Source organism: Bos taurus, chromosome 3 (assembly GCF_002263795.3).
Source record: "Bos taurus isolate L1 Dominette 01449 registration number 42190680 breed Hereford chromosome 3, ARS-UCD2.0, whole genome shotgun sequence".
In the NCBI taxonomy this organism is placed as follows: domain Eukaryota; kingdom Metazoa; phylum Chordata; class Mammalia; order Artiodactyla; family Bovidae; genus Bos; species Bos taurus.
In genome coordinates this window covers 51,209,349-51,222,458 of record NC_037330.1, presented here as the reverse complement: position 1 = coordinate 51,222,458, position 13,110 = coordinate 51,209,349, and the positions used below count along the sequence as shown (strand labels likewise).

At 39.1% G+C, this 13,110-nt stretch overlaps 1 pseudogene; it reads left to right on the top strand.

Moving 5' to 3' along the window:
* Positions 1 to 4,974: 4,974 nt before the first annotated feature.
* LOC132344879 (small ribosomal subunit protein uS10-like) lies at positions 4,975 to 6,855 on the top strand (annotated as a pseudogene).
* The last annotated feature ends 6,255 nt before the right edge of the window (positions 6,856 to 13,110 follow it).

Below are 13,110 nucleotides of genomic sequence, written 5' to 3'. Positions count from 1 at the left end.
GACAGTGTGTTATTTTCTTTTTCTCCAAATGTGAAACTGTTATTTTAATAAACTACCTCAGAAGTTTACAAATTTATTACTGAAACTTCATTTCTTTCATGTCATACATGCAAATAGATAGTAGGGAATGAGATTTGTATAGTATGACACCTTAGGTAATTTCAGGAGTATGCTTTCTTATCATGGGCTTTTATGAACAACATATCTACCAGTCTATTTCCTGTGGGACTCTGGACTAGTTCTTTATCATTCAGGAAACATATATTGAAAAATAATTGCTGAAATGTACTTAGCACTTATTAGATGTTAGACACTATGCTTGTTGTCGTTCAGTCACTCAGTCCTGTCCAACTCTTTGTGATCCCATGGACTGCAGCATGCCAGGCTTCCCTGCCCATCACTGTCTCCCAGAGTTTATGTCCATTGAGTCAGTGATGCCATCCAACCATCTCATCCTCTGTTGTCCCCTTCTACTCCTGCCTTCAGTCTTTCCCAGCATCAGGGTCTTCTTCCAGTGAGTCAGCTGTTCGTATCAGGTGGCCAAAGTATTGGAGTTTCCCCTTCAGCATCAGTCCTTCCAATGAATATTCAGGACTGATTTCCTTTAGGATTGACTGGTTGGATCTCCTTTTAGTCCAAGGGACTCTCAAGAGTCTTCTCTAGCACCACAGTTCAAAAGCATCAGTTCTTCAGCACTCAACCTTATAGTCCAACTCTCACATCCATACATGACTACTGGAAAAACCATAGCTTTGACTATACAGACCTTTATCAGCAAAGTGATGTCTCTGCTTTTTAATACACTGTCTAGGTTTGTCACAGCTTTTCTTCCAAGAAGCGTCTTTTAATTCCATGCCTGCAGTCACTGTCTGCCGTGATTTTGGAGCCCAAGAAAATAAAGTCTGTCACTATTTCCATTTTTTTCCCATCTATTTGCCATGAAGTGATGGGACCAGATGCGGTGATCTTAGTTTTTTGAATGTTGACCTTTAAACCAGCTTTTTCACTCTCCTCTTTCACCTTCATCAAGAGGCTCTTTAGTTCCTCTTCACTTTCTGCCATTAGGGTGGTGTCATCTGCATATCTGAGGTTATTGATATTTCTCCCAGCAATTTTGATTCCAACTTGAGCTTCAACCAGCCTGACACTGTACTAAATGCTTTAAATATGCATTAACATTTAATTCTCACAACAGTTCTATGAGATATGTGTTCTTACCTTTTTTTTTTTTTTTTTCCAAAACAAGAGACACCGTGGGAAGGGGCACCTGGCCAGAGAGCAGCAGGGTGAGGGAACCCAGGAGAGCTGTTCTCTTCATCATTTTACACCTGAGGAAACTGATGTAGCATCCTTACCTGAGATGAGCTATCCCAGTGGAAGGAACTAAAAGAGAATTAACACATTATACTGTCGTTTGGCGGATAACAATTGTGTATGGTCAGAGTTGTAAGAGCTCAGAGAGAAAAGCTATGAACAGATTGTCAGGAAGGAAAGATTAGAGAAAGCTTCTTAGGGCAAATAATATTCAGTGAATGACTTTATAGAATTTATTTAAAGAAAGGGCTTGATGGCTACAATCTTATTGGAAGTGTAGGTCAGGCAACCTGACTTGAAGATGCACTTTTATTGAAAGTACTTTGCTTTTTCTTAGATTGTGTGTTACAGTCAATAAAAATATTGAAATGTTTTAAAAAGATGCTTTTATCCATAGTTTACCTAAGACTCAAAAACTCCATACCCCCCCCAAAAAAATCTAACTTTAAAAAAAATTTGAGTTCTTGGTACAGAACTGATAAAGATTGCCAAGAGAGAAGCAACCAAAACTCATATTCTTTATGAGTATATGAGTTTGAAATGTCAAGGTGCACACTGAGACTAGTCCATTGGATTTGGACATGAGGACTTTATTCATAGTTTTTGTCAATTTTCTTTAAAGTAGTAGCAAGTACAGTATATACTCATATTGTGGGAATGCAATCTGGTACATTCTCATTCAAAAACTGACAGATATAACTAAACATATTCAAGAAAAACTAGTGCATACGCTGTAAATAAAAAGTACCTGTACTAAATGATTTGCAGCAGTAATGAGGTATTGCCTCACACCAGTCAGAATAGCTGTTATCAAAAAGTGTACAAATAATAAATGCTGAAGAGGGTGTGGAGAAAAGGGATCCCTCATACACTGTTGGTGGGAATGTAAATTGGTGCAGCCACTATAGGAAACAGTATGGTGCTTTCTTAAAAAACTAAAAATAGACTATGGGAAACAGAATGCTGTTTCCTTTAAAAACTAAAAATAGGCTAACATACAAGGGAGGAAGAGTCCAGAGAGTAGAGTAGCAGGAGGATCGGGTTTGCATTTTAGAATGATCACTGTGGAAGCAGTATTCAAGGCAAGGAGACTAGTGATGACTGTAAAAATAACCAAGGCTTCAACTAGGGCCATAGCTGTGGAGACAGGAGTGGACATATCTGAGAGATTTAAGATGTGGGTTGGAAAAACTTACTGATTTGGGGACAAGAGGAGGGAACCATCTTAGAAGACTCAGGTTTCTGACTGAAGTGCCTGGGTAGTGGATGATATCATTAGCCAAAAAAAAATTAAGCAAGCTCAGGAGTGAGGATGAGTTTAATCTAGGACATACTGAGTCTGAGATGCCTGTAAGACATTCAAGAGGCTTGACACTATACTGTGGAAGTGTCAGAAAAACATGAAGACCAAAAAGGAGTGTTCAGAAGTAAGAGAACTAGGGAGCCAAGGATAAGAGGAGACAAGTGGTGAATATATAATCACCACTCATTGGAGATGGGCAAATCAAGGCTGAGATTCTACTCTAGCCTATCAAAGTGGCAAGGACTTTAAAAGTAATTTGTAAAAACAAATTCAACGTTAGCAAGAGAATTAGTAAGTTTGGGGTCTTCCAAATGTTGGAATGGGAGTGTAAATTACCTTTCCAGGAAGTAGTTTGGCAGTCTATGTTAAGAATGTTCATAACTTCATATCCTTAACCTAGTCCTTTCCCCTCATAGGATCTACCATTAAGAAATAAGAATTTGAGACAAAATTTGTCTACAAAATATTTATCAGAGAGATCTATAAGTGAAAACTGAAAACCAGCTAAATGCCAACAGTAGGAGAAAGGCTAAATTATGATACAACTATATAACACATTATGCAATGATTAAAATTGCTTTCAAAAAATTCTGTTTAACGTCAAGAGAAAAATACAAGAAAAAAACCAAAGTATTTATTTATAAATAAAATATCCAATTTTGTATACTAACAAGTACATAGAAGGGACTAAGTGTTAACAGTGATTGTGATTAAGTGGTGATTACTGTTTTTTATCTTTTAACTCATATTTTCCATGTTTTCTACAAGGCACAGAAGAATAGGTAGGGTTTTTGTTTGTGTTTAGGTAAGTTGTAGTGGTTAATAGTGCCAAACGCTGTTTGAAACGTCAAGGTGCACACTGAGACTAGTCCATTGGATTTGGACATGAGGACTTTATTGATAGTTTTTGTCAATTTTCTTTAAAGTAGTAGCAAGTACAGAAACTAGACTACAGTGGGTTGAAGGGTGAACAGGAAGTAAAGAAGTAGAACTTATCTTTTCAAGGAGCCTAACTGAAAAAGAGACAGTGGTAGCTTGAAGTTACTGTTGTTTTTAAAAGTAATTTCAGCACTTTGAAAATAAGAGGTTGAGAATAATCAATGAATCGGGAGCAATCAAGGAAGAGGCAGGAGGAGGTGGGATCAAGCACAAAGAATACTAACTGATGCAGGGCATTTCAAGGAACTTCAGGTGTTTAAATAAAGCACTGGACGCCTGCGGGACAGCAGTGGAAGGCAAAGCTGGGAAAGTACAGGCAGGCCAAGACACGAGGAACCGGAAAGCCATGCCAAGGTCTGTGGGAAAGCCATTAGGCAAAGACATTAAATATTTCAATTTATTCTCAACGGCAGACATATAACTATTTTCTAAAGATTACTCTAGCTGCACGTGTGTGCGCTAAATTGCTTCAGTCGTGTCTGACTCTTTGCGACCCTGTCAGGGGTCTGTCCATGGGAATTTCCAGGCAAGAATACTAGAGTAGGTTTCCATGCTCTCCTCCAGGGCAACTTCCCCACACAGGGAATGAACCGTTTTCTCCAGATTCTCCTGTACTGGCCTACAGGTTCTTTACCACTAGTGCCACCTGGTTTGGAAAAATAGAGAAGAGACTGCAGGAAGGAAGAGTCATGCTGTGCTGTGCTTAGTCACTCAGTTGTGTCCGACTCTTTGCAACCCAGTGAACTGTAGCCCACCTGGCTCCTCTGTCTATGAGGATTGTCCAGGCAAGAGTACTGGAGTGGGTTACCATGCCCTCCAGTACTCCCGAGGGGAACCTCCAGGTTCTCCCCAGGGGAACCTCTCAACCCAGGAATTGAACCAGGGTTTCCTGTATTGCAGGTGGATTCTTTACCAGATGAAGCCCATTGGAATAATTAAGGAGAAAAAGAGGCCCAAACTAAGGAAAAAATGGCCAAGTTGGAAATAAGAGGATGGATTTAAGAGATAATTAGGAGGAATTTTGATAGAATGAACAAGTTCAGTTGAGTTCAGTTTGGTTCGGTCACTCAGTCATGTCCAACTTTTTGCCACCCCATGGACCGCAGCATGCCAGGCCTCCCTGTCCATTACCAACTCCCAGAATTTACTCAAACTCATGTCTGTACAATGAACAAGAAGTGGTTACAGATTGAGTGTGAAGACCTGCAAGAGGGGATGAAGGGGACCCCTTCTCATATCCCAGATTTTGAATAGGTAAAAAACAGAAGGCTGATGGTTTGTAGTTGGAAAAAAGATAATTTTCAACTTGAATACGTCTTATTGGAGATGCAGTTGAGATAACCAAGGTATGCAATATGTCTTTAAAAATTCAGAAACCTAACTAGTGGTTACCAGGGGGGGAGAGGGGAGTGGGGAGGGGCAAGATAGGAGTAGAACATTAAGAAGTACAAGCTATTATGTATAAAATAAGCTATTATGTATAAAATAAGCTACAAGGGCTCTTTGAGGAAATCACGGTCGCTGCTGCCACAGCGTCCCAAGGCCACCCGCTCCTGCTCCTGACTCACCGCTGTTCGGGCAGCCATGGCTCTTACAAATACTTGCAAGACTCCTGTGGACCCAGAGGTGGCTGTTCACCAGATTAGGATCTGCCTTACCAGCTGCAACTGTGAAGCCTCTGGAGAAGGTATGTGCTGACCTGATCAGAGGCCTGAAGAAAAGAATCTCAAAAGTGAAGGGATGTGTTCAGATGCCTACCAAGACCCTGAGAATAGCTACAAGGAAAATCCCTTGTAGTTAAGGTTCTAAGACCTCGAGATCATTTCCAGATGAGGATCCACAAGTGACTCATTGACTTGCACAGTCGTTCCGAGGTTGTCAAACAGATAACTTCCATCAGTATTGGATCATAAATGGAGGCTGAAGTCACCATTGCAAATGCTTAAATCAACATTTTTAATAAATGAATAATCAGTTATCCATAATCTACAAGGATACACTATACAGCATGGGAATATAGCCAATATTCTATAATGACTATAAATGGAGTATAATCTTTAAAAATTGTTAATCACTGTATTGTACACCTGTAACTTATATAATATTGTACATCAACTATGAAAAGTGAAAGTGAAAGTTGTTCAGTCATGTCTGACTCTTTGCAACCCCATGACCTATACACTCCATGGGATTCTCTAGGCCAGAATACTGGAGTGGGTAGCCTTTCCCTTTTCCAGAGGATCTTCCCACCCCAGGGATCAAACTCAAGTCTCCCTCGTTGCAGGCAGATTCTTTACCAGCTGAGTCACAAGGGAAGCCCATACATCAACTATACTTCAATAAAAAGAAGAAAAATAAAACATGTAACATATGACACTTTAATATAATCTTGCAATAAGAAAGCACATGAAACCCAGAAAAACACATAGAACTCCAAAACAGAAAACATAAAATATGGGGTCTTTCCTTGTGGTCCAGTGGCTAAGACTGAGTTTCCAATGCAGAGGGTCTGGGTTCAAAGCCTGGTCAGGGAACTAGATCCTACAGGCCAAGACTAAAGATCCTGCATATAGATCTCTCATGCTCCCAGCACAGCCAAATAAATAAGATATAAGATTGTTCATTTGGTTATTTAAACTTTAGAACTAATATATGTCCGAGATATCACAAACAGAATGAAGGGGCAAAAGATAAAATGAGGGGTAATTTTTTCTTTTTAAGAAAAGTTAAAGGGCAAATAGTTGGTAAATGATCAAAAGATGTTTAACAAGACTCAAAGAAACATCAGAAAAAGAACCATAAAAGTTTTTGAAAATAACTGTAGATTAATAAGTAATAAATTTGATAATTGAGACTATTATTACTGACTACCCACTAAACATTTTAATTACTTAGGAACTATAAATGAAAACTAGACACTTAGGCAACATAAAAAATTATTGGAGTTAATTATATTTAACTGAGCAATTGAAATATATTAAAGTAGAAAAACAATTCCAAGTATTATTATAGTATACAAGTTTACATTATTGGTCAAATCAGATACCTTGCTTGCAATTCAATTTCACTTCTAATTTTGAAAATCAAGCTAAAATTCTGGGCAGATTACATTAAAATCAATCCAAGAACAGTGTGTGGGGTGTATTTTTCATTGTCAATGAGACAAGAAGATCTACTAAGGAGGAAATGAAAGCATTTTGGGCTGTTGTGTGTGGCACAAATACCTGAGTCAGTTTGTATTACCACACAGATCTACTTACAGCATATCAGTTTCGAACAGCTATTACTGCCATCACGGATTTAACACCCGTATTTACTGCTTTTAAATATTTTTAAGAAACAAATAAATTATAAGATCCTTGTTCAACTCCTTTTGCCATAATTTTTTTTCTTAAAAATTACTGGTCAATTTAAACTTTATTTAGACATAATGTTGACTTAACAACTTAGAAACAATAATTCAGTCAGTAGACCCTAAAGTTAGTAATACTACTGCTAACTGAAGAAAGATATTACATAGGTAAGAATTCTTAGGGGAAAAACATGAGTTTTCTCAAATGCTTTTTTTGGAAAAATATGACTAGATACCTGACTCATCTGTGGGAGTGATGTTTCATTTGTGTATGAAAATATAAGTCATCTCATTATCATGTTTCAGTCCCCTTTATTTTAGTCACCAATAATATGACTGTGTCTTTATCAATTTTTATTGACTATTTACCCTAAGTGAAAAGTTGAAGTATATATAGTTTCTTTCTTTAAGTAATTTGTATCCTAAAAACTTCATAAAGAAAAAAAGTAGGAAAGCAAATTAGGAATATTTACAAGAGATGTGACAAAGATTTATCTTCTTAATATATATATATATACAACTCATTTATCAATCAGAAGAATGCTAACAGCCCAATAGAAAGCTAGGTTAAAAGTATAAAAAAATTAAGAAAAGAAGAAATAGATGGTCAATAAAAATACAGGGATGATATAATATATTCAGTTCAGTTACTCAGTCATGTCTGACTCTTTGTGACCCCATGAATCGCAGCACGCCAGGCCTCCCTGTCCATCACCAACTCCCGGAGTTCAACCAAACTCATGTGCATCGAGTCGGTGATGCCATCCAGCCATCTCATCCTCTGTCGTCCCCTTCTCCTCCTGCCCCCAATCCCTCCCAGCATCAGGGTCTTTTCCAATGAGTCGACTCTTTGCATGAGGTGGCCAAAGTATTGGAGTTTCAGCCTCAGCATCAGTCCTTCCAATAAACACCCAGGACTGGTCTTTAGGATGGACTGGTTGGATCTCCTTGCAGTCCAAGGGACTCTCAAGAGTCTTCTCCAACACCACAGTTCAAAAGCATCAATTCTTCGGAGCTCAGCTTTCTTCACAGTCCAACTCTCACATCCATACATGACCACTGGAAAAACTATAGCCTTGACTAGACAGACCTTTGTTGGCAAAGTAATATCTCTGCTTTTTAATAGGCTATCTAGGCTGGTCATAACTTTCCTTCCAAGGAATTACATACTAGTTAGTTCAGTTAAGTTCAGCTCAGTCATGTCCGGCTCTTTGTGACCTGCAGCATGCCAGGCTTCCCTGTCCATCACCAACTCCTGGAGCTTGCTCAAACTCATGTCCATCGAGTCAGTGATGCCATCCAACCATCTCATTGTCTGTCATCCCCTTCTCCTCCTGCCTTCAATCTTTCCCAGCATCAGGTCTTTTCCAATGAGTCAGTTCTTCGCATCAGGTGACCAAAGTGCTGGAGTTTCAGCTTCAACATCAGTCCTTCCAATGAATATTCAGGACTGATTTCCTTTAGGATTGACTGGTTGGATCTCCTTGCAGTCCAAGGGACTCTCAAGAATCTTCTCCAACACCACAGTTCAAAAGCATCAATTCTTTGACACAGTTTTCTTTATAGTCCAACTCTCATGTCCATACATGAGTACTGGAAAAACCATAGCTTTGACTAAACAGACCTTTGTTGGCAAAGTAATGTCTCTGCTTTTTAATATGCTGTCTAGGTTAGTCATAACTTTTCTTCCAAGGAGCAAACGTCTTTTAATTTCATGGCTGCACTCACCATCTGCAGTGATTTTGGAGCCCCCAAAAATAAAGTCTGTCACTATTTCCACTGTTTCCCCATCTATTTGCATGAAGTGATGGGGCCAGAAGCCATTGTTTTAGTTTTCTGAATGTTGAGCTTTAAGCCAACTTTTTCATTCTCCTCTTTCATTTTCATCAAGAGCCTCTGTAGTTCTTCACTTTCTGCCATAAGGGTGGTGTCATCTGCATATCTGAGGTTATTGATATTTCTCCTGGCAATCTTGATTCCAGCTTGTGCTTCATCCAACCCAGCATTTCTCATGATGTACTCTGCATATAAGTTAAATAAGCATGGAGACAATATACAGCCTTTCCCAATTTGGAACCAACACTGGAGTGGGTTGCCATTTCCTTCTCTGATGCATGAAAGTGAAAAGTGAAAGGGAAGTCGCTCAGTCGTGTCCGACTCTTCGTGACCCCATGGACTGCGGCCTACTAGGCTCCTCTGTCCATGGGATTTTCCAGGCAAGAGTACTGGAGTGGGGTGCCATTGTCTTCTCCTAAATCAAAGAGGACACTAATAGATGGAGAAATATACCATGTTCATGGATTGGAAGAATCAATATAGTGAAAATGAGTATACTACCCAAAGCAATCTATAGAGTCAATTCAATTCATTGTCTTTAAAAGATAGATGATAGTCTTTAATACTATCATTAAAATTTTATGCACTCAAAACAAGTCAAATGAGTTTAAAAGCTTAGAATTAGGAAAAGAACCCATTCATTTCAGTTATTTTCATCAAAGTTATGTATGCATTTGAAGATTGAAATAGTTCTGCAAATTTTAGTAAAAAACAATCAGTCCCCTGCTCTCCTCCACCTTGCCAAATCCCACTTCCTATAGCAACCACTTTCAATTGTGTGTGTCTTAGTCACTCAGTCATGTCCCAATTCTTTGCGACCCCATGGACTGTAGCCTGCCAGGTCCCTCTGTCCATGGGATTCTCCAGCAAGAATACTGGAGTGGGTTGCCATTTCCTTCTCCAGGGGATTTTCCTGACCCAGGGATCAAACCTGGGTCTCCTGCATTGCAGCCAGATTCCTTACCATCTGAGCCACCAGGGAAGGTAAGCTATTACTTGTTTGCTTCTGTTTTCACAAATAACATGAACCACCCCCACCCTACCCCACCCCCACTATGACAGAATTGTTATGTTACAAATTGACTTTAAAATTTCAGGTATTATTTATTGTCTCACTCCAGAAAATGAGAATTTGGTTCTCATTTACCCACACCTATTACCCAACATAGTGGAATAGTAATTTTAATTGTATCAGAATTTATAACTTACATTATTATAATTATGAAAAAAACTACTTACTGCTAAGTAAGTTAGCAGTAAAGAAAGTAATATTATTACTTTCCCTTCCATTTGGCTTTTTTTTTTCCCCTCTGGAGTTTTAACTGTTGCTCTTGTTGAGAAGTCTGATACTATTCTAGTTCTTGATTCTTTATAAGTAGTCTGGAGAAGTTTAGGATTCTCTCTTTGTTCTCAGTGTTGCAGAATAGTATGTTCCTGTGCTCGATGTGGGTATATATTCATCTGTTGTCCTAAGCATTTGGTGAGCCTTTTCACTTTGGAAACACATCCTTCAGTTCTAGAAATATTTTCTAAATTAGTTGACACTTTCTTCCTCCTCTGTTTTTTCTGTTCTGTGTTTTGGGAACTTTTAGACATGAGAACATTAAATACCTTTTTCTTCATATTAATCTCTCCATGTTTGTGCTTTACTTCTTGAGGTATTTCCTTGTTTATCTCCCAGTCCTTCCATTCAACTTTTAATTTTTCATTATTGCTATAATACTATATTTTTTATTTTGTTCTTTGAAATTTCTCTTCCTAATAGTATTTTGTTCTGAATCTTTGGATGTAACATTTTCCCTACCTATCTGAAGATATAAATTATCTTTTTACTAGAATATAATTTCTTCACAATGTTGTGCTAGTTTCTGCTATACAATGAAGTGAATCAACTTATATGTATACATATATCCCCTCCCTCTTGACACCCCTGCCCCCGATTCCACCCATCTAGGTCATCACAGAGCCCCAAGCTGAGTTTCCTGTGCTTATTAGCATGTCCCCACTAGCTATCTGTTTTACACAAGGTAGTGTATATATGTCAATGCTAGTCTCTAAATTCGTTCCACCCTCCTGTTCCCCCACTGTGTCCATATGTCCATTCTCTATGTCTGCATCTCTATTACTCTCTGCACAATGAGTTTCTCCAAATTTTCTTTTTTCTATATATCTGTTTCAGTCTCTATTTTTCTTTTTTCTTTTTTTAAAAAGATTGCCCAGACGTGCGCGCGGGGATGCCGGACTCGGTCGGGGGTTGACGAGAACGGCGGGCCTCAGGGACCGGCCACAGGGACCGCGACTCGGCGGCTCAAGCGCGGCGCTTGAGGAATCTGGGAAACGCCGCTGAGGAGCCTCTATTTTTCACATTAGAGAAGTTCCTAGGCTGTTTGCTCGTACTTTAGGGACTCAGAAGCTTTTCTGAAAACTATGTGTGAGTGAGTGGGGTTGCTGCTGACAGCAGGCCTCTCTGTAGGGTCAGTGATGGGGCTCAATTGTTGTGAAACACCAATGTCTGCATCTTGAGGTCTTTTCACCCAACCTGGTTCAACTCCTCATAGAGCAATTTTCCTATCTCCTGCCTGGAGGAAATGACTTTTGATATGAATATTCTAGGATGTGACTATAGAAGGGCTGGGGTCTCACTTGCCAGGTGTAAATGTTCTCTTATCCTTCTATTTTCAGCAAACTCCACTTCCAAGCTTACCTGTAGGGTCCTGGTCAGAGACCTTCACGTTACCCTGTCCAGAGAAAGAACCTCTGGCTCTGCTGAAGCGAGGGAGGTAGAGTCACCTGGGTGCGAGGAGGGCATCTTAGGTTCTAAGTGCTTCTTAAACAGACTTTAAAAAATTCTTCTGAATTTCTGTCACACCTCTAGTACACCAGAACCTCTGGGACAAATTCCTAAGCCTTGGGGATTTCTGAGTTGCTTTTTGACTCTCCCCATTGCTGGCCTAGTTTTTAGCTTTCTTGAATTTATTAGGTTAGTTATCATTCCCTTTGTGTCCAGATTCACAAACGTGGTTATCATCCCCTCTACAATTCTCTTTAGTCTTTGCTAGTGTATATTTCTATTCTTATTTAAATATCTTAAACATCATTTATAAGATTTAAATGTATTACTTTTGTCATTTTATTTTAGATTAGTATGGTTTATGGTTCCTTCTTGTTTTCTTGTCTTTTTCTGTATAAGATCAGATTTTATTTGTTTTTTTCTAGTTTTTGAAAAGTCACCATTCTATTTTTTTAAATACATTTAATTATTTATTTTGGTTGCACCAGGTCTTCATTGCAGCATGTAAGATCTTTAGTTGCAACATGCAAACTCTTAGCTGTGGCATGTGGGATCTAGTTCCCCAACCAGTGATCAAACTCAGCTCCCCCGAATTGGGAGTATGGAATCTTAGCCACTGGACCATCAGGGAAGCCCCTTAATATTCTATTTTTAATTCTCCAATCAGTTAACCTTATTTTCCCGAAAACACTCTTAGACTTCTATTTCTCCAATTTACAAGAATCAAATGTGTAAGTCCACTTCTTTAGTTTCCCCTATTTAAGATAAGGAATTAGTACACCTCTCTCTCCATCACTCTCCTCTGTTATGTCCTTTTCTTCTTTCTCTGATACAGAGATATTTTGAATGTTTAGATCCTGATTATCATTCAGAATTTTTACATATCTTCCCTTTTAAGAGTATTTTGACTTGTTTTAGCCCAGCTCCCCAGAAAACAGAAGCTAAGGAAAAGCTTGGGGAATTAATGTTTTGTTGGAGGGTTCAATCCCAGGCAAGCAATAATGAGGGAAAAAGTAAAACAGAGAAGGAAGCAAACAGAGGGTGGCAAATTGTGCTCAGCTTTATCAGAAATGGGTGGTTTCTTGGTTACACAGGACAACTTTGGAGAGGCTAAGGGAAGTTCTGATGTTTGGAACAATCAGGGAAGAAGAGTGAACAATTTATGTGCTCACTCCTATCTTTTCTCCCATTGCTCAAAATATGCTCAGTGGGGGCTAACTACCCCTCAGTTCTGGATTGTGACAGGGCCCCTACTGGCAGCTACTGGAGAATCCAATGCCTACATGGATACCACTGGGCCTTACAGCTCCCACTGCAGCATGTATGACAGAACCCATGACAAAGCTGGCCTGAGAAGGCTGAACCAGCTGGTGTTGTCAGGAGACAGAATGCAATTGGAGCAATCAGGATTTATTATTGAGGGAATGGTGAGAGCCCTTAACAGAGTTGCTTGGGCTGGGAAGCAGAGCAAGTGTTGAGCCTTGGGGGACAAGAAGTGGAAAGGATCTGAAGTTGTGCATAAGTGAGTTGCATTACATTTATGCAATGCATTTATATCCTCATTTAAGTTGTCTA